Source organism: Lycorma delicatula, chromosome 5 (assembly GCF_047948215.1).
Source record: "Lycorma delicatula isolate Av1 chromosome 5, ASM4794821v1, whole genome shotgun sequence".
NCBI classification, from domain to species: domain Eukaryota; kingdom Metazoa; phylum Arthropoda; class Insecta; order Hemiptera; family Fulgoridae; genus Lycorma; species Lycorma delicatula.
In genome coordinates, this window is record NC_134459.1 from 100,859,044 (window position 1) to 100,881,789 (window position 22,746).

A 22,746-nucleotide genomic window follows, 5' to 3' on the forward strand; every position below is an offset into this window, starting at 1 on the left:
GGTAGGATAAGTTTCAGATTTTTAACTATGTAGATTGTCATTTTTTAAAGTATCAGTTATAAAGTAATATTGATATTATTATGTGATAAAATGAAAGTTTTGTTATTTTTACTTGATTTATAAAAAATCATTTATTAAAATTCTACGTATAGTTTAGTAGTAAATTGTTAATTTACTTCCTTGTACAAATTTAAGGAAGTATTGTGATTGTGAAAAATGTTGGTTTTCAGATTTCAATGGAAATATCCATTTTGGCCATCTCTGAATCCATTTTGACTAGTTTCGGCATGATGTCTGTTCATAACTCAAAAACGATTACCCGTAGGATGTTAAAATTTTGGATTAAGGACTGTTGTAACATCTAGTTGTGCACCTCCCCTTTATAATTGCAATCGACTGAACCAGAAGTGTCTAAAAAAGCCAAAAAATCAAAAAAAATCTGAATTTTGGACTTTTTCTTAACTCTAGTAATAAACCCTCATTGAGAGGTTTTCAATGATGTAAGTGGTACTTATTTTCATTGGTTCCAGAGTTATAGCCAAATAAAATTTAAGTTAATGAAATATTTGGATCTTACAAGGGAAGGCACATTGATTCGAATCAGACTTCATCTCTTTCTTTTTAACTTTTTTTTTTAATATAAATATATTGATTTATTAATAATTATTAACATGTGATTGTAAAAAGATTTTTACAATAAATAATACAAAATCTGTAAATAAAATAATGAGACTGGTTCAGAAAAACTTTTATTTACAATCCAGTTATATATGGACTCTATCACCTTCGAAATAGTTCCCTTGGGAAGCCACATAACGCTTCAAATTGTTTCCCACTCTTGATAGCAGTATTGGAACTTAGAAACCGGAATATCCTTCAGTGGTCAGTTACATTTTTTAAAATGTTTTCTACTGTTCTAAAATAGTATCCCTTTGAGGTGTTTTTTTAAAGTCGGGAACAGGAAAAAGTCGTAGGGACTCAAGTTAGGTGAATAAGTTTGTTGAGGAACTACAGGAAGGCTTTTCTTTGCCAAAAACTCATTAATTGAGAGTGCAGTATGACAAGGTCCGTTGTCATGATGCAGTAATGGCTGGTCTCATGTGGACAACTCTTTTCCAGTCTTTCAAGAATTTTTCAGTAAACATACTGTCCTGTAGGCAAAAACTCTTTATGGACAATGCCATTACTATCAAAGAAACAAATTAGCATGGTTTTGAATTGCTCATTTTTGATTTTTTGGGACGTGGTGAGTTTGAAGTGTGCCATTCCTTGCTCTGGCGTTTTTTTCTGGGTCGTACTCAAATATCCAAGATTCATCACTAGTAATAACATTTTTTTAGAAAATCAGGATCAGTCTCAATTTGCTCTAGAAGATTGTGACACACTTCAACCTTGTTCTTCTGTTCAACAGTTTGGTTATTTGGGACCAATTTTGCACAAATGTTTTTTATGTCCAATTCTTATGTCAAAATTTGATGGAAACTGGTATGGTTCTTGATTTTCTAGTTTAATTTCTGTTTAATTTTATCTAAAGTTAATTACAGAGTGACTGAAAAATAGACCCTCAAAAGAACAACATATACACTAAGCATACATGCCCGACCTATAATAAATTGTAAAAAAATTACCTTTTAGTTCATTATTCCTCTGATATTGTAGAACAATATTCTCCCTAAATCAGAGTTATCATAAAATGATAACTCATTTTGTTTATTTGTGTTTTGTTGCCAATCATTTAATCACTCTTTGGTTTGATATAATTCTTCTGATCTTAATTTGTGTTCACGTTCTCTAGTTTTCAAATTCTCTCTCTCTCTCTTTATATTCCTCAACCTCTCTTAATCTTTTTATTCTTTCCTTGGTCTTAACGTTTTCTTCTTCTTTATATTTATCATCATCTCTTAATGTTTTTATTCTTTCTTTGCAACATTTTCTTCCTTTTCATTTTCCTGTTTTTTTTTTTTTTTTTTACCTTTTTTAATTTAAATATATTGATTTATTAATAATTATCAACCTCTGATTGTAAAAAAAAAATTACAATAAATAATAATTCAATAATAACAGTAAAAAAAAAAAATAAGGAAAAAATCAGAAGTTATTAGTGAATGACATTTTATACACTTTTAAAAATGTGTATATGTAATTTAATAGGTGTACAAGGAAGTCATGTGGTGTTCACAACAGATTTTTTTATTTATTTTTTGTAATTACATTTAATAATCAAGAATACATGTCTGGTAATTAAACAACTTAAAACTGATTTACATCATTTAAATGATATCTATTCTTCAGAAGAGTTTTTTATTTCTGTTTGTTATTTATTTGTTTATTTTACATTTATTTTTACTTTCCCAGTTACAACTGTATTGCTGCTATAGCAACATAGCTATAAAGGGAAAGTACAGCAATTAGCTAATATTTTGGGTATCAGAGTTATTGCAAACATTGATATTTCTAGACCTCTTTAGTCCAAACAACACAAAAAAAATTAGAAAAATCTTGAAGAATGTGTGTATACATATGTGTTTTGGCCTTTAGTTTGATTACACCATTGGATTAGCTCAAAATAAATTCCTCAAACATAGCTCATAAAGTTTTTATATACAGACAGGGCTATTGACGACATTAAATATAAGACAAAATTAAAAAAAAATTAGTTTTTTACTTTTTGTACAGAGGAAACACAATTGAGCTTTAGTTGAATAATAGTACTATTAAGTTATTTAAAATTTAAAAGTTTTAAGTCAATCAGATTTAGAGGTGGGGGATATTCAGAATTTAATTCTAAACAGTTTACCTTGTATCTTGAACAGGAGGGGATAACAGGGGAGGCCTGTTGACCAAAAATGTTGTAATTTGACTTTATGCCCTATATCTAGGATATATATTTCTCAACTCTAGCTTGACTTTTGGTCCCATTGGAAAAGAGAGCATCACGTTATCCATAATCCACATTTTTTTTAGTAAACTGTAGATTTTTTAACCTTATTGAATAACACAGCACCAAATTAGGCTGATATTGAAGTAAATAAATACTCCAATAAATAAAATTTTAAGCTCCAACAAAAAGAGGGCTGAACGGGACTCATATTTAAAATATCAAATTTTTTTTTAATGTTAAATTTTCAAGATCGAAAATTAATTTTATTTATATTTAGAATTAATGTAAACAACGTAAAAATGTTTCAAAAAAGGGAGATCCAACTTAAAAATTTTTTGACTTTCTAATAATTTCTGTTACTTTATCAGTTTTCCAAAGTATTGCTGTTTAAAATTTTATACGAGGTAGCTGTCAAGCAAGGAGGTCAAATATGACCCAAATTTATTTATTAAAAATTTTGATTTTTTTTCTAAAGTATATTTTTAATACTGTACAAATTTTAAACTAAATATTTTATTTGACACAAGGGATTAAATTTGATCCAAATTTTTTACTAAACATTTTGATCTTTTCCACAATTGTATTCTAAATACTAACTAAATAAAATAAGTCATTAATATTTAAAACCCTTATTACATAATTGAAGTAAAAATCTGACAATGGTAAATTTAAGAGAGTTATAAATCCTTTGCCTTTAATTAAAATAATTTATAGATGGTTGTTACAATATACCGGAAAGAATGCTACTTCAGAAAGCTAAAAATAAGAAAAAAGTCATATAAACAAAAATCCAGAAAAAGTTTGTTTTAAGTTATGGCTGCTGAAAGATTTATCCTGCTTTTTTATCTCTGGGTAAATATAATGCAGTAATAATATTTTTTGGACATAATTATAGTAAAAGATTAGTTTTTTTTTTTATGTTATTTAACCTGAAAATTATAAAAAGGAAATGGTTTCCTAAACTATACCTCTAACATTTTATTTAGAAAATTCACATAAAACTAAAAAAATTCAACCAACAAACACAGTTTTTTAGGTTTAACCTAAAATAACTTTTTCTAAATTGCCAATTAACAACTATTTACTAATGTTGGATTATAATAGCATAATAGATGAAATGAGTAAAATGAAGGATTTGCTGAAGGTATGCTTTTTTTTAAGTAAATGAATTGATATGATTAGGTCACAATTAAGTTGATTAGTTTTTTTTCAGTTAATAGAACAATTGCTTCTAATTTATGAGAATAAAATTTAGTAACTAATTTAGATTGAAGAAACTATTTGGTTTTTTTAGTCAGAGCATCAACGTGCTTGTAAAAAAATCAATGTTTTCATTTGAAAATGAAAACATTTTTTCTTTGTGTAATTCTCATGTACATGTATGTCTCAATACCTGTATTATGATGTATTCTTTATGTAATTCTCATTTTTTCTTTATGTAATTTTCAATAATAATTCTTTATGTTTACCTAATTTCCCTTTGTTAATAATTTACTTTTCCATTATGAACATTCATAAATTATGAATTCTAAGAATCATTTTTCTTAATGTATTTGTTTGTAATGGAAAAGTAAATTTTTAACAAAGAGAAATAGATAAGAGTAAAGAATTATTGTGATTTGATAATGAAAATATTGATTTTTTTACAAGCATGTTGATGCCATAAATTTGAAGAAGTGCTCTTTCACCGTGAAAAAAATGAAGTATTTTTATGTCTCGGAGATCCAGGATGTCAAAGAGGAATTGCACAGAATGTTAACATTTATCATATTACCATTTGTAAGATTACACACTTGGTAATGAACAAAACAGTAATTGAAAAAGCATACACAAAAAGAGAAGGTGAAGATTTTGTGGCCAGTGCTCTTTAAAATTTCTCCAATTATAAGGGTTTTAGATTGTATGCATGTTGAGTTAAGGAAACTAACAGTTTTTGCTGATGAGGACATAAACCAAAAGGGATATGTTAGCATTAATATGCTAGACAAAATTATTTCTTGTTGTTTTATTAGAATAAACTTATGTGAAATTTTTTATTCTGCAATACATCTGCCTCCTTTTCACTTGACGTATTGCAACAATACTCATCAATTAAGTAAATAAAACTGTAACACATGTTAGGCTTCCATTTAGAAATGTAAACAAATTTGCTAGCCTGTTACGACATAATCAGCTGGAAAAGAGCTAGTGCTCAATTTTGTTTAAATCAGAAAAAATTCCTTGTTCAAGCAATTACTTTAATTTTCTTGGATAATATTAAATCACCAAGGAAATGGTTTGTGATTAAAGAAATTGTATACTCACTCACTTTTCAGCAAGTGCATCAATTACCTAGGAACTGCTTTGAATTGTAGCTTCATTTTATTCACTTTACCCAATGAAATTAATTGGAAAAATATGTTAGTCCAGTTTTATGAAGACAGTTTAATTTATATATTAACATGGACTGCAGCCATTTCTATCAATTTTTATAATTAATATTGTATTTCGCAACAATGCTCTGATCAATAAATATTCTACCAGCAGGGGGCCTTCACCCATTTCATTCTCTAGAAGAAAATTTAAATAAATGCTTCTTTTCTTACATAACATGAAGTACAATTTGTCTTTTTTTTGTATAAATATTAAAAAAAATAGTCATTTAAAGCAGTCATACTCTTGTTTTTGCTGATTGACTTACTTTTCTGTTGTAACACTCAAAGAAAAATTAATGTGATAAATTATGTAAAAAAATACATCTCCTATTTTGATAGGTACATAATAAAACATTATACAGGTCACATCAGGATGGGTAAATATGCCATGGATAAAAAAAGGAACTACCCCAGCATTTGCCTGAATGGATCAAGAGAAACCAGTATCTGGACACTGGAAATTTGGATCTAGTCCTTAGTACACATCTTATTTATTTTTTCAACTTGTCCATTAGTAACATAATCTAACAGCCTTCTCAGATTAGTACGTGCCTTCAATTGTTTTTCATTAAATTGAGCAATTTATAAACCCTTTTCTTATATTTCAGCTATAACAAAACAAAGAAAGATACATCTTTAAAGAATAATAGATACAACAATATACTGATCATATAATTATGAAAATTAATAAATATTTTCATATGTTATCAGTTTGATAGGATATTGAATGATTAAAACACATGTTAAAATTCTTATAAATATAAATCTTTTATCTTATAACTATATTCTTTTAAAATAAGTATATATTTATAAATAATAACTCTGATTCTATTTTGAAATTTACAGTAACTAATAGAATTTATAAAAAAATTAAGAAGTGAGATTACAATTATAAAATTAATAACAAATGTTATACAAGAATTAATTACTTCAGCTATTTACAAAAGGAAAATGGCTTATTCTTTTAACAATGAATAATGACATCTTGTCCCTGAATACTCATTGGACAACTTGTTGACAACAATAGAACAGAACACTGTTGCACTTATGTGTAAAACAGACTACATATGCTCTGACTGTTATCACACACACAATCACTTTGAATATAAATTGCACACCTCTTCATTTGCTCAGCAGTATTTATATTGTCGGGCATAGAGCTTCTCCTGACATAACAGCGGAAAATCAATTACCTTTTCCTTGGGAAAATCAATTACCTTTTCCTTGGGAAAATCAATTACCTTGTTACCATAAAGATTTCAAAGTAATACCTAATGTCTCAACTATTTTTTTTCCCAGAGTTCTACAATTATGTTTGATTTCAAACATTCTACACTATTCTAAAAATTCTTTCCATTACTTCTCATTTTTATTTCTTGATTTTCCTCTTTTAACATTTATTTGTTGGTTAACATTCTTTCTTCATTCTCTCACTCTTTCTCATCCTTGCACTTTCCATTTCTTGAAACTTCGTGTCACAATATATTTATTATATATATAATTGCACAATTATCCGTAACAATATAAAGGTCATAATAGGAATGGATAAATGAAATCATATAAATGGATAAAAGTTTTGTTTCCAGAAACCAGACTGTTCTCAGGTGACACTTAGTACTTACAATAAATATTATTTGAAGATACAAAGGTGAGCCAAAAATTTTATTACCCATAACCAAAATAAAATCTTTATTACATTATTAAAGTAACATTAATAATATTTAAAGTTCATTAAAATAATGATAAGCACATTGAGAAGCATATTAATGATAAGCACATGGATATTTTGAACATACATATGATCAAAATCTGTATCGTTAGCTACACACAGGTTTCTTTAAGTTGATTATTATAACTTTAATGATTTTAACTGATGCAGAATATTTCACCATCAACATTCTGTTTGAGTACTTTTAGAATGAGAAGCTTATCTATATAAACATTTTCTTTTTATATAATTTCAAAGGAAAAGATCTGAGGGAGATAAATTGGATAATCCTGGAGCCCAAAGTCCAAAAAAGTTTTTTCTCCTCAAAAAACTCACAGGACATTAATATTTTATGGTTTACTTTAAATACTTTTCCATTATCTTTCTGTAATCAGTCATCACATTTATTTACTTCTAGCAGTGATATGAATTGAATTAAAGGATACAGGTGAAAAAGGGTTTAGTCCATTTTTTCTATTTTTGTTTTATTGCATCATGAGAATCTTCAAAATAATCTGCATTATTATGGTGAAAACCAAGCTCAGTTGCAAGTAAATAAATGCATTGTAAAACCTTGTACAAGCAAAGAAAGAAGTTATTCCACTGAACATGCAAATATCCAAATTTAGCCCATTGATAACTCCACACATCATTCTCTGTGCTCTAAAATATATCCTATTTTCACAGAGCTAATGATTATTCATAATGCAGTTCAGTCATTATTATATAATAAGCTAATTCATTGTTAGTCTAATTGTTATAGTGTGAACACTTGCTGTTTTTGCTGTTATTTAGTTTCATTCTTTGTTTTATTTTTAGTATGTAATCTCTATTTTATATTAACATCAGTATAAGTAGTGGTGAAAGTGAAGGAAACTATGGAAATACTCAACATAAAAATGTAGAACTATATCAAATTAGCTGATATTAGTAAAAAGAGTAAATTATTAAGTATAAGTCCAGCAATGATTGCTGATGTAAGCAAGTTAAATGATTTGAAGCTGTTCCAGTTAAAGGTAGAAAAAGATTCTTAAGTGTTTGAGTGAGATGAATAGCACTGATGAAAAGCATTCTTACTTATGCGGGTTAATAAATGTTGTCATCCAGCAAGGACGTAGGCAGGGTGAAAACGATGCAAATTTTAGAAATATTACCTTTCATTATAAAGTATGATTTAATATTAACAAAATAGTGAAAGAGATTGAAAACTGCCAAAAAATTGTTTATTTCTTTCCATATAATAAGATTATCTAGTAGAGAGAACTGACTTTTTGTAAAAATCGATCAAATTTTCCAATACAGTTCTTAAAGAATGAGTTAAATACAAAAATAAACCACATTCACTAACTGCAAACACTATTGCTTTTGCTAAAAAAAAAAATCATATTGTACATTTAAAGGTCAAACTAGTCGTTACAGTATATTATATATTTATTGAACACTACTTTTTTCAGAATTTTTTTGATTTGAAGCTTCATTTTTATGTTTTAATATATTACTAAAAATATATTATTATAATTTAACTATTCTAATAATAGTTTTTTCCAGTGCTATTAAATAAATGGTATTTAAATTATCTTTTCATTTCATAACTAACATGTTGTTCATTTAGTATAATCCGTCAAGAGAGAAAGTAATAAGTTTGCTACTTAACCCTGTTTTTGCATGTAAATTTTTGTATCATCATCATAAAAATACTTTTATATTTTTCTGTTTGATTTACATTTCTGTTTGGACTGGCATTTTTAGAAAAAAAAAACTTTATTTATTAACAGGTTACCATTAAATAAATTTAAAAAATTAAAGATTTTATAAAAAAAATCTTCTGTAAAATTGATGAAATGTGACTAAACCCTACTTTCCCCTGAATTCTTCAATTATGATTTGTTGTTATAGTTTCCATGGAAAATATTCACCCAGCTGTCTCTTTTACAAAATTACCTATCAGATTCTTACCTTATGGGAAAATAATTGAACTGATGGAAAAGATAAGGCTATTCCCTAATATCCAATGTTTAGGCTGCTGGTACATCCACGCAAATGAAACATAATTTACTTCTAAAAAAAGCATAATCTAAAATCCACATAAAAAATAATGGACTACTGACAAAATAATTTTTTTTTTTACTCTGCACGGTTCTTAAAGTTCATATACAAAATAATGCAATACAGATGTAGGTATAATTCCTCTACAATCATCAATTTTTTGGCAGTCTTTATTCTGTTTTTCATAGCAAACATTCTAAGGACCCATGAAGATTTTCCAGGAGTCATGAAAACTTAAAGCTAGAGGTCATCCAAAACATTTTCATTAATTCATACTATGAGTTTTTCTAAAACAAGTAACTATCAGTAAATCTATCAATTTATTGGTCACTTTTGATTCAAGAAAATCTACTGCAAAGTCTTCCTGGCATTTTAAGAACAACTATAAGTAAATAAATATTTTGTTCTGAATGGTGCATAATAAGGCATTATTCAAATCAATTCTTTAAAATGTAAAGACATGAATTATAAATATAAAAACAAATTAAAAGATGGTATGTTTTTACATTTATGTGTGATTAAAGACCATATTAATTGTTTTAATACATACACATGAAATAATGTTAAAGTACTGTTCTATTCCATGTTGAGCCGGTTGGTGCTGCACTCTAGTATCTACTAGTGCGAGTTAATCTAATATGACCATTCTACATAAGAAACCCACACAGTGCGGTCATGTTTTTATCTTAGTCCAAGGGGACTCATAGTTTCTTGATAATGTTCAAGTTCAATTATGACTAATATACATTCTAAAGTATAATATACATTCTTAAGTTTAATGTAACTATTGTAATTCAATCAAAATGTCAAGGGCGACAAGAAATTAAATATAGCGATTCAAGAAGAACATAGCACTGCTTCATTTCATCATCTACCATCTCATCAAAAAATACAGTCCACACTAGCTCTAAATTCCACCAGGTACTAAGTATAAAATATAATTCACAATTCAAATAGAAGATTCTATTGCAAAATTATTTTGCTATTAAAATTATTTCTTTTATTTTCTATAACAGAAAACCGTTTAATTATATTTTAAATGAACGGGGGAGGGGGGCAAGCTTTTTCAAATGGTTGAGAAATTTATTAAAAATGACAATGGAAGCATAATAAGACCCATTCCCAAAAGCCAAAGTAGAATTATACAAAAGCAGTCCATTATCTGATTTGATAAAAGTGGATATTGTTATTTTAAAAAAAATAAGTTACCATTATTTGTAATAAAGATTGCACATTTATAAATACAAACACAAGATAAGTTAACATATTTAGTTCGCTAAATATCAGTCTACACAATTTACATTTCTGAGCACCAGATAATGATCTGATAGCCCATTCTGTACATTTTTACATTCTGAGGGACCCCAAGAGATAACATTATATTTTATACAGGAGTATACATAGATATAATAAATTTTTAGTAATGATGAAAAGCTTAGTGTCTTATTAAGGAACTTCAGAACAGAACAGTACCTTAATAAGTAAGTGATATATGGCTGACCACTAGCCAATTACAGCTCCAAGCGCTTTAATATGGTGGTCAGGTACTTGCTGGCATTCAGCGACCTAGTCGTGGCAGCGAATTGCTGTCTAGACGAAGTAAATTTTAATTTATGGATGTCATATATATTTTTAGTTGTTGACGGGGTGCGCCTACTCATTTTAATAAATATGTGACAAGTGAGCAGATGGGACATGTAAGCCGGTGGTATGTGGCACCGTACTTAGTCCGCTCACGCTGTTAGGTAAGCTCTAGGAGCTGTTTAGGACACCGGTCGCTAAACTGTTTCGAGGTTCAGTAGCCGTTTGTGGCACAGACAATCGGTCTTATGCTTTGGGGCGACCGAATGGGGTGGTGGTGAGAGAAATGCCAAGCAAATCAAGTATAGCTTCTATTCTAAAAAAGGGAAAAGTTCCTTGGACGCATGGAGCTATCGTTCCTTCTCGCTTACTCGTGCATTAGGAAAAACTTTAGAGCGTTTGATGAATTAACTCATGCGGGTGTCTGAAAAAAAATGGATTTCATCCTATAGAAGGATACCGAAAGTTTCATTGTATCACAGAACATATGATTAATATTGAACATTTTATTTTAAATAGTTTCCTGATTAATAAAATACTGCGTTGACGTCTTCTTTGATTTAGAAAAAACTTTTGATTGAATAAATTTCTTAAACATGGCTTCCGCTGATAATTTTTTTAATATAGTAAAAAATAATTAAAAATGTAATGTCCACCTTTCCAGCAAAAAAGATGTGTTTTCTCGAGATCTTTCGGTTTATTTCAAACCTTCATCAAGAGAAAAAAATAATACAGTAATACAGAACATTAAAATAATTACAGTCATGACTGTTTGAGTGTCAAGCGTATACTAAAGACAAAATAGTGAATTCTGATTAAATAAAATAGAATTAAAGGAAACCATGTTATCAAAAATGATATTTTATTTTGTTTATGATTATTATCTCTGTATTTATATTTAAGACATATTTATATAACTTATCTTCTTTAAAAAAAACTTTGTTCGTTAATTAAATTATTTTTATGGTTACTATATATGTAATTTTTTTTTTTAATTATGTGTATTAAAATGATTACAGGAAATATCTAGAATTTTTATAAAATTATTCTGATTGTATGTACGACCATTAAATAAGATATGTTTAGCAAAATTAGAATTTTCGGGTTATTTTTTTAATACTATCAATGTGTTCTTTTGCGCGTACGGAAAACCTACGGTTGGTTATATATATATATATATATATATATATATATATCATATCACAATCTTTACAATTTAGAATACACACACCTTGTTTATTAAATCTAGTATTGTTACTATTTAATGTTTTATTATCAATACTATTTATATTTAATTAATTTATTATTTGTAGTATACGCCGGTGTTATGTTAATCTTTTTGTAATTTGTAATTTTTTTCGATTTTTTGACTATAAAGCGTGTATTCATTTGTTATATATATTTTTTCAGTTTTTCTGGTAATAATTTTATATTGTTTATCGTATTAATTTTATTACTTATTTATTGTATTAGTATTACATCCGTTTGTATGGTCAATATTTTTAATTATTTTAATTTCTTCAATTAGGGAAACTTTATCATAATTTAAATAATGTATTGCTCTATATAAGAGTGCATTAAAAACAGCCATATTTTGCGACCATGGATGAAATATAGTTAATTATTGAACCGTTCGAAGAAGGTTTACGAAATATTTCTAATTTTATTTTATTATTCTATATTTTTACGTTTACAAAATTTAATCAATTATCTTCTGTTTCCATGGTAAATTTTATGTTTTTATCAGTCTTATTAAATTTATTTAATAAAAAATAAAAATCCGATTTACTATCGGATTCATTTTGATCGTTTCTGCTATGTTCTTTACAGCAATTAAGAATCTCAGAGACAACGGGGAACAATGTATCTTCATTTGGATACCTACAGGAAGGAAGTCGATATTACTTTATTCAGACTAGATGACTAAAAACTGTCACGCAGGTCATAAGAAAGGAATGGATAAGAAAATGGGTAAGCTTACATATTTATTTATATTTATAAATATAAATATATTTTATTACATATAATAATATAAATATGTAAAAATATTTTAATTATTTTCTCCTTTTCAAACTAAATTTACTTTAAAACTTACGAAGCAGAGAATCAAATCAAAGAACTAAGTAAATTGATTTCATACACGTAGAATAATTTACTGTAAGAAATATTTAAATTAAATCGCTGAAAACAATTGAGAATTGACTCTTAGAAGAAAAAAATACTAAGTGTGCTTACAAATTAAATATATAGATAGCTTACTGACTCTAAGAAACGTGTAAAAAAATTTATACCTTGAACATACCAAACTCTCGTCTCAATCCTATGGTTACACTCTATATATGTTGATTTTAAAATATTTTAAAACTTGAGATCTCCGTGGGGAGTGGTAGCGTTTCAGCCGGAGACCCTGAGCTCGAATCCTGTCAAGCATGGCATCTTTCATACGCTATAAAATTCAATTTCCATATTCCAGTGTACAAACTTCAAAAGTTTCTGTGGTGATTAATAATTTAAGCAAAAAGAAACAAAAAATTTTACATTATGCTTTAATAATTTTCTTATTCAAATTTATATATATATATATATATATATATATATATATATATATATAAATTTCGCGAAATTATTAGACCAGAAAAAATTTCATCTCTACGTTCAAGTACTCTAAATGTACTTAAAAACAGATCAAACAGCAATACGTTTTATAATTGGAATAAAAATTACTTAAAAAATAATAATTTATTTAAAACTACCTTTCATAAAAGGGTTAAAAACTGTTATTGAATAGAAAACATGTATAGAATGTGTTTTAGTAAGTTAATTTTACGCCGCAGAACAATCAGATATATGAATATAAACACACTAGCCCCGTTCAGTGAACACAATGTCAATTGGACAATGAAGAATTCCCAAATACAGATCTCTCGCATATTGACACAACTCAAAATCTAAATTGAAAGTGTCCTTTCAGTGACATTTATACGTTTAATCCAATGCTTTCACTACCGATTTTCTTATATATATTAATAGTTTTAATTTCTTTTATTTATTTTTTTGATGCTCATGTATTTTTTCGATTGGATATTTGGAAAACATTATGTGTATTACGTGCACAAAATTCACAAAACAGATGAGATCAGTAATCCAGTGGAGCAAGAATTATTACTTTATGATAACTGTAATTTACATAACGAATCGTTTACGCTTCATATATTATCCTTTTTTTGTTCAAATTAGTCCAATTTGAATTGATGACATAGTGCTTTAAATGAGAAACATAGGAATTAGATAAAAGCTCTTAATAAAAATTTCTTCGACGTATAAAAGTATTGTCGCGTGGTGTGGTTCCGCGTGGCTCGATCAGGATATTAAGAGGTTGTTGACAATTTATAATGTTTATATAATTATAGTTTAATAGTGTAAAATGTTAAAATTACAACCAGGCAAATTAATAATAATAACAATGGTGATAAATATAATAATAATAATAATAATAATAATAAAAACAGTTAATGAACACAAATATTAATATAGTAATTATAACCACAACAATAGTCAGGATGATAGTAGTAAAAGATGATTACATGACATAAAACACAACATAATCAAAACAGTAAGCATGACATAGAAACAGAGAAAAATACATAGCGTAATCAACAAAGAATAACAACAAGATATTACACATCAAATAGTGATAAATGTCATTAGTAAATAAGTAAATACAGATTACTTACGACAGAGTTTAAAATAAATAATCGTCGGAATTTATTACAGGTATATAAACAGAAAAAACTAGTATTCAGACCCATTAACTAAAGAAACCGCTAGTTTTAACCCTCTTTAACCATATTCTTATATTAACAAATATCTTATAAAATACCTTCTTCTAATCTTCTCTCCTTCCTTCTAATTTTTTTCTGTTAAAATAATACCATCGTTAAGATGGATTATAAATGCGTTTATGCGTAATTTTCTTCCTCTGCCTTATTCGAGCTCGTTATTTTCTTTTTTATTCAAAAAGTAAAGATATTTACGTAAGTGTCTGATGGTAGTACTGAAAGAAAAAATGAAATTAGGGATGAGGAAGAATGCAACACGTTCATGTTTTAAGGATTACGGGTAGTATAATAAAGAAATAACAATTCAAAATTTGACCTGTCACTAAAATTATTTTGGCAAATGCAGAATTTCTTGCAAAAGTCCGCTAGCTCTTTACGGTGCGATAGTTATCTTATATAAGCATAGAAAAATCATTAAGTGTTTTTGCTTTTCACACAACAATTATAAAGAAAAAGAATATTAATAAATTTTACATTCTTCATAACAAAAAGTAATTGATTTACAAGCATACAATCACTTATGTCTTTTTATGTTTTTAGTAAAGTTATCCTTTCGCCTATGTTAGTTACCGATTTTTAATTTAACAAGTTACATGCAGTAAAAGTACATGATTTTTATTATTTACAAATGTTTTTGTCTTATTAATCTGTCAATAATTATATATTGTCCAGAATATTTTTGAAAAAAAAATAGGTTGATAAATAGGCTGATTACTGTGTGGTTTTAGCATTTTTTATTTCGTCAGAGAATATCATTGGGACTATACTACAAACCGAACCATCGCGGCACGTGGTGTCTACTAAGTTGGTTAAGATCATCCGAAAAAGATGGTGGAAGATGTCCAGGGGTGAATAATTACCTCTGAGTTTTCCTCGGAGCAGGTCCCCGGCCACAAGGTCAAGGTTAATAAAAATAAACAAACCGTAGGATCCTGATGAATTCGAGGTGTAGGGCCAGCAATGGAGATGTGGGTGGAGAAAAGACACATGGGGAGCTGTGGTGTGATAATACCATAAGGTGGGCCCGGACAATCCATGTTGTGTGAGGGGGTTTTTAGGGTAGGCCCGCAAGGGTTTCCCTCCGACGATGAAAAAAAAGAAAAAGTTCTAACTACGCTATTTAAAACATCTGCGGCGACAAAAAACCAAATTTAGGAGCTTTCAACTTATACATCAAATGATTTTATACATTTATATGATTAAATTACATGTGAAATTTTATGTAGAAATTGTGATTTATTCTTAGTATTGTTTTCTATTAAAACGGTTACTTAAAAAAATCTTTCTAAATATAAGACTTTAAATGACAGAATAATTTTTAGAAAAACATTGCTTATTTTTTACTATTGTAATGTAGAAACTTTTTAAAATAATATTTAAAACTTTTTTTGTCAGATATTCGTATTAGCAAAATATTAAACATATTTGCCACTTTCTTCGTTGTATCCTAAATTTACAACCGAAAAAATAAAATGTTGAAATTTGTATAAAATAAAATGTAGAAAGTTCTATTTCTACATTAAAATATTTATATATAATTATTATAAGGTTAAAATTAACAATAATTTAACTTATAACTATTACAACTTATAATTATTATTATAAATTGAAAAGTGTATGGAAATTGAAATAAAATATAGAAATTTTTAAAGTAAAATTCGTTAAAAATTCTTTGTAAACAAACCCTCTTTTACTTTCTTGTAAAGTTTCAGATTTCAACGGAAATATCCACTTTCACCATCCCTGAATCCACATTGACTAGTTCAGGCTTGACATCTGTATGTATGTATCGGCTACCTCAAAACGATTAGCCGTAGAATATTAAAATTTTGTATTTAAGACTGTTGTAACATCTAATTGTGCACCTACTCTTTTGATTGCAGTCAGACCTCTAAATAAAGCGGGGTTTCAATTTAGAAACATTTGGATTTTTTCTTAACTGCAGTAGTAATAAGCCCTCGTTGAGAGCATAAGTACTGGTTGGGTTACAGTGTGGCTTTTTCGATTTTTTTTCGGTCACAGGAAAGACATCTTCCAGCCTGCTTCCTTAGTACTTGGTGTTTGATTTTTTAAGATTTGTATCAGCATAGAGAGGAGTTCAGATCGTAAGATTAGACTGTTCAATCTTTCCAGCTCGTGTGGTCTCACACGTCCCCAAGCAAGGCTTTTTGTAAAGTTTTTTCTATTTTTAATTTGTTCTTTACTTTGATGTTTTGACCCGTTTAATAAGATCAATAGTTGACTCCAGCAATGTCTAAAATATTGTAGAATAATCTGAAGGGCCAGCGGTGTGTTTTCTTTGCGCACGTGTGTGTCTATGGCACAACCGGTCTAAAGTATCAACAACACCACCTTTAGTGGCATTAACAATTCAATAATTTCTGGAAGCTTTACTGAATTGGATTACTCTATTGGGTAATTGAAGATAATAATAAAACAATTTTCTTATTTTTTAGGTGGACAGTATGAGAAAAGTATCAAGAAATCATTATAGTCAATATATAATCATAATTTATAGTAATATACATAATAAGGAGAATTATTTACCTCGCAAACGTTACAACACACAGGGTACAGCCGTACCCCGACTAATATCTGTAAACAAAATGAACACAGATACAGCCCACTGGTTGACCAATTAGGAAACTTATGATACAAATACTATAACACTAGCGTTATCTACTGATGATTTCTGGAATTACTCAGCTACCGGGGGAACTCCTATACACCAGAGTACCTCTTCCCAGGAGTTAATTGAAATTTTATTTTTGTGTTGCGATCGTGATATAAGAGTTCAGCTGGTGTTTAACATTTTTCGTAATATTTTTTGTTATAAACAGATTTTTTATGAAAATTTTACATGATTCACGATTCAAAAATTATCGATAACCACACACAAAAAGAGTGAGGTCAATATCTATCTTTTTTTAATATTTTTCTGCAGAATATAAATTAATAAAGATTATTAAAAAAAATCAGTGGTAGAAAGAGTCGAATATGTTTCATTGTAATTAAATTTTTGTTAGACTGTAAAAATTGTTAAGTCCTTCTTTTTTTTAAATTCTGTAGCAATGTGGTAAGTTAAACCGAACATTCCTTGTGTAATGTAGTACTTGCACAAATGATGATCTAGTACTTGCCCTCTAACTATTACTGCTGCCATACAAGTATCTTACTAACGAATTTTTTCAAGTACAGATATCACACTGGAAAATACCGTATATACGTACACAAGAGTGAACTAAATTTATCTTTACTTTTGCACCATTACACAATTCAGATATTTATAAGGATACGGGAAGAAGAGATAGTGCAAACATCTTTCAAAAGTGCCCGGGGAACAGAACGAACGGAGTCGCAAACTCAAAAATCGAGCGGTTGGAATTTCCACACCCGGTATATAACAAGCGGCCATCGTGGATTCCAACATCATGATCGCGATATCCGCCGTTAACAGGAGAGATCGAGCGGTTGGAATTTCCACACCCGGAATATAACAAGCGGCCATCGTGGATTCCAACATCATGATCGCGATATCCGCCGTTAACAGGAGAGGTCGTAAGTAAGTATAATTTCATTCAACCCTACCGAAAACTAAATAACATGACATCGAGAAGTTTCTGGTTTAGCAAAAATATCTTCAGAGCTTTGTGTGACCCGGTGAAGTAAGTGCAGTTTTTTATATTAACTTTTATATTTTTAAGATTCGATGAGACGAAGTTCACGCATTCTTTAAATTCCGAGGACCAGCGGCCACTCTTCCCTTTTCCAAACATCACTGAATCTGCGCCCAAGATTCAGAGGTCTACAGCCTCTGATTATGATGGAAAGGAAAATAATCTTGATTCGGACGAAAGATTCTTTCTTACGAATCCTTTCTGAGAAGCGCATCTTTTTCCCTGGACATGCTGGCTCAAGTAACTGTATTTTTTTTATTCAACCACACAGAAGAGACAGGCTACTAAGATTACTAAAAATCGTATTCAACCGAAAAAGAATCATATATTTACATAAGGCATCTAATAAGAGTTAAAACAGAAAAATCGAAAACATTAAGGACGAATTCATCAAATCGAACAGCAGTATGAGAGATGAACCGCTAAACATGGGAAGAGAAAGAGCGTATGCGCATTAGAATTTACAGTACTGGTTATGATGGGAAGGAAAAGAATCTTTAAGACGAACGATTCTTTCTCTCGAATCCTTTCTGAGCATCGTATCGAAAGAATCGTCGATTCCTGAAAAGAAAAATACCCCCAGTACTACTACACAAATTGATATTTATAAGGATACTAGCAGACCCGGATGCTTCGCTATTGCTACACATATATACATATATATATAGAGAGAGAGAGAGAGAGAGAATTATATATATATAGAGTGTTTAAATGACACAATTGAAAATTTGATAAAAAAATTAAAAAACAGAACTTCACAAATTTTACCATTCACTTATTCTCCTTCCTCTTTTCCCTTTCCAACTTTTCCCCCTCATCACTATACCAATACCAGTTTATTTTTTACCCTTTCCCGTTTTCCCCTTTATTCTTTCTACCGTTTTCCCTTTTGCCCGCTCGTAAATCGGTCCATTAGTTTTTTGGTCTTTAGCGGGCACACATACGAACATGCGTTTAAATTATATATATATATAGAATAAAAGGTCTGTTTGTATATTTGTTTGTTGTTTCGTAAATATCTCGACACCGGCCCCACCAAGCGGGTATAGTTTTTGCAAAAATATTTCTTTTCACGTAACTAATATTCATATTCTGAATATGAACCAAATCGGTCCATAAATATAATTTTTCTAATATATCAACCACAGCGCCATCTAGCGGGTTAATTTTTTGCGGAGATAAATCTTTCCATGTAAGTAACATGTATTCTGAATGAGGCAAATCGGAGCATAAATACAATTTATCGAAATGTCTCGTCGCCAGCGCCACCTAGCGGGCCCAAAGTAATTATGAAACCTTCCCTGGCATACGTCCAACCATTCCCAAAGATTCATCGCTATCGGAAGAACGGTTAGAAAGGCAAAAGAGATATACAGACAGGCAAACATTCATATATATATATATATATCTTTATATCTAATTCATAAATTTCGGGGAATAGCGTACGCCGTTCCCCCTTACCAATAATTATTACTAGTAGTATGTAATTTCGAGTATATATGTACGGCGATAACGCCGCACATATCACAAGCTTGTGACTCGCGGGCTGGATCACTTGCTTCTTTTTTTTTTGTTCACGCCTGGACCATCAGGGTCTGAATCAACGCATTAGATCGCTTCAATCCCGGAACGCAAGTGCGAATCAGGTCAGGTGAACAGACAGAATTTTTTATTTTATTGAACCATAAAGAAGTGAGGCTGGCTACTAAGTTTCCTAAAATCATATTCAACCGATAAATAATCATATGTTTACTTAAGGAGTCGAATAAGAGTTGAAAACAGAAGAATCGAGGATTATTTAGTAGGTGGTGTAGTATATATCAATTGAGTCGAACAGAAGTATGAAGAGAGATGGAACCGCTAATCTTGTGAAGGAAGAGGAGAGAGAGGCTTGCTCATCATTAGAATTTATAGTACTGGTTATGATGGGAAGGAAAAGAATCTTTTATTCGGACGAAGGATTGTTTCATTCTAATCCTTTCTGAGAATCGCATCGATAGAATCGTATCCTGTAAAAGATAAAAAGATACTAAAGGGATTTTGTCCCTCCAGTATTACTCGCGCGCTTTGCGGGCTGGATCATTTGCTTCATTTTTTTTTTTTTGTTGAAGCCTGGACCATCAAGAGTTGAAAACAGAAGGAATCGAGGATTATTTAGTAGGTGGTGTGGTATACATCAATTGAGCCGAACAGAAGTATGAAGAGAGATGGAACCGCTAATCATGTAAAGGAAGAGGAGAGAGAGGCATGCGCATCATTAGAATTTATAGAACTGGTTATGATGGGAAGGAAAAGGAATCTTTTATTCGGACGAACGATTCTTTCTTTCGAGTCCTTTCTGAGAATCGCATCGAAAGAATCGATTCCTGAAAAAAAGATAAAAAGATACTGAAGGGATTTTGTCCCTCCAGTATTACACAAATTGGTATTTATAAGGATATATGCATTCTTTTAAATATTATTTAAATTTCTATTTTGTATGCGGGGAACAGCATACGCCGTTCCCCTTCCCAAAAATTACGGGAGGACGTACGACGTCTGCAGCGCACTGCAATGCTGTAGTCCGTTGTCAATTCCGCTTTTCCGATGTTTTCATGACTCTACCTCTATTCGACAACCATACAAAAATTTCGATGATTTTACTTTTGAGAAGTTTCATGATTGTTATTAAAAGTATCAGTATGTCAAATATTTAGCTAAAATATTACTTATTCTCCCAATAAAAATTTATTAATCGTGTAAACATGGGTGAAAAGTAAGATACGAAAGATCGATTCCTGAAAAAGAAACTTTAATCCCTCCATACTACACAAACTGATATTTATAAGAATACTAGCAGACCCGGCAATGCTTCGCTATTGCTATATATATATATATATCTACAGAGAGAGAGAGAGAGAGAGTGAGCGAGTGTGTGTGAGAGAGAATTTAAATAAACACAATTAAATATTTTGATAAAACTGAACTTCACAAATTTTACCTTTCTCTTATTCTCCTTCCCCTTTTCCCTTGCCAACTTCTCCCTATCACCTTTCTCTCTTTCTCTTCTCCCAGTTTCCTTTTTACCATTTCCCTTTTTCTCTTTCCACCTTTTCCCATTTTCCCCGCGCGTAAATCGGTCCATTAGTTTTTTGGTCGTTAGCGGACACACATACGAAAATGCCTTACATAAAAATAAAAAAGTATGTTTGTATAATTTGTTTTGTATGTATATATCTCGATACCGGTCCCACCTAGCGGATAAATTTTTAACAAACATATTTTAGCAAATATATATAGATATATGTATCTTTATAACTAATTTATAAATTTCGGGGAACAGCATACGCCGTTCCCCCTTACCAATAATTATTACTAGTAGTATTTCGAGTATATATGTACGGCGATAACGCCGCACATATCACAAGCTTGACTCGCGCGCTTTGCGGGCTGGATCACTTGCTTCTTCTTTTTTTTGTTCACGCCTGGACCATCAGGGTCTGAATCACCGCATTAGATCGCTTCAATCCTGGGACGCAATTGCGAGTCAGGTCAGGTGAACAGACTGAATTTTTTGTTTATTAAAACATATACAGAAGTTGAGGCTGGCTACTAAGTTTCCTAAAAATCATATTCAACCGATAAATAATCATATGTTTATTTAAGGAGTCGAATATGAGTTGAAAACAGAAGGGAAATCGAGGATTATTTAGTAGTAGGTGGTGTGGTATATACATCAATACAGAAAGAAGTATGAAGGGAGATGGAACCGCTCATGTGAAGGAAGAGGAGAGAGAGAGGCATGCGCATCATTAGAATTTATAGTACTGGTTTATGATGGGAAGGAAAAGGAGTCTTTTATTCGGACGAAGGATTCTTTTCTGATTCGATTCCTGAAAAGAAGATAAGATACTGAAGGATTTTGTCCTCCAGTATTACACAAATTGGTATTTATAAGGATATATATGCATCCTGTTAAATATTATTTAAATTTCTACCATATATGCGGGGAACAGCGTACGCCGTTCCCCTTCCCAAAAATTACGGAAGGACATAACGACGTCTGCAGCGCGCTGCAATGCTGTAGTCCGTCGTCAATGCCCCTTTTTCGATGTTTTCATGACTCTGTCACCTCTATTCGACAACCATACAGAAATTTCAATGATTTTACTTTTGAGAAGTTTCAAGATTGTTATTAAAAATATTGGTATGTAAAATATTTAGCTGTAATATTATTTATCCTTTAAATAAAAATTTATTACTTAAAATTTGAAATGTAAACTACTGAAGTTATGTTTTTTAATCAATTAAAATAATTAATTTAGTCTTTTAAGCAGAAATTTAGTACTGTTTTTTTTTCGCTAGAGTAACGACAGTACTTGCTCTTGACAGTACATTGTATAAAAAAATTTACATCAGCTTATTCAGTATATGAACTGTTTTTAATTTATAAATTCTTATGGGAGTAATAATAATTGATATTTAATATATATTATTTATAATTGAAATTTTCCATTAATTAGTTTTGTTTTTTAAAACAATTATATATAATTGACTATTATAAAAATAATATTTTTGTCTTTTTTTTAAAATCGTAACTAAATTACAATTCTTAATTTTG

The 22,746-nt window shown here is 29.7% G+C and overlaps 1 long non-coding RNA gene across 1 annotated transcript in view; it reads left to right on the top strand.

Annotated features, from left to right (window-relative positions):
• LOC142324502 (uncharacterized) overlaps positions 1 to 17,252 on the top strand; it is a 57,060-nt gene extending 39,808 nt beyond the window's left edge. The window contains exons 2-3 of the long non-coding RNA XR_012756308.1: positions 12,461 to 12,601; positions 16,926 to 17,252. This is a non-coding gene — a long non-coding RNA (uncharacterized LOC142324502). The remainder of the gene's footprint in view (positions 1 to 12,460; positions 12,602 to 16,925) is intronic.
• Positions 17,253 to 22,746: the final 5,494 nt, after the last annotated feature.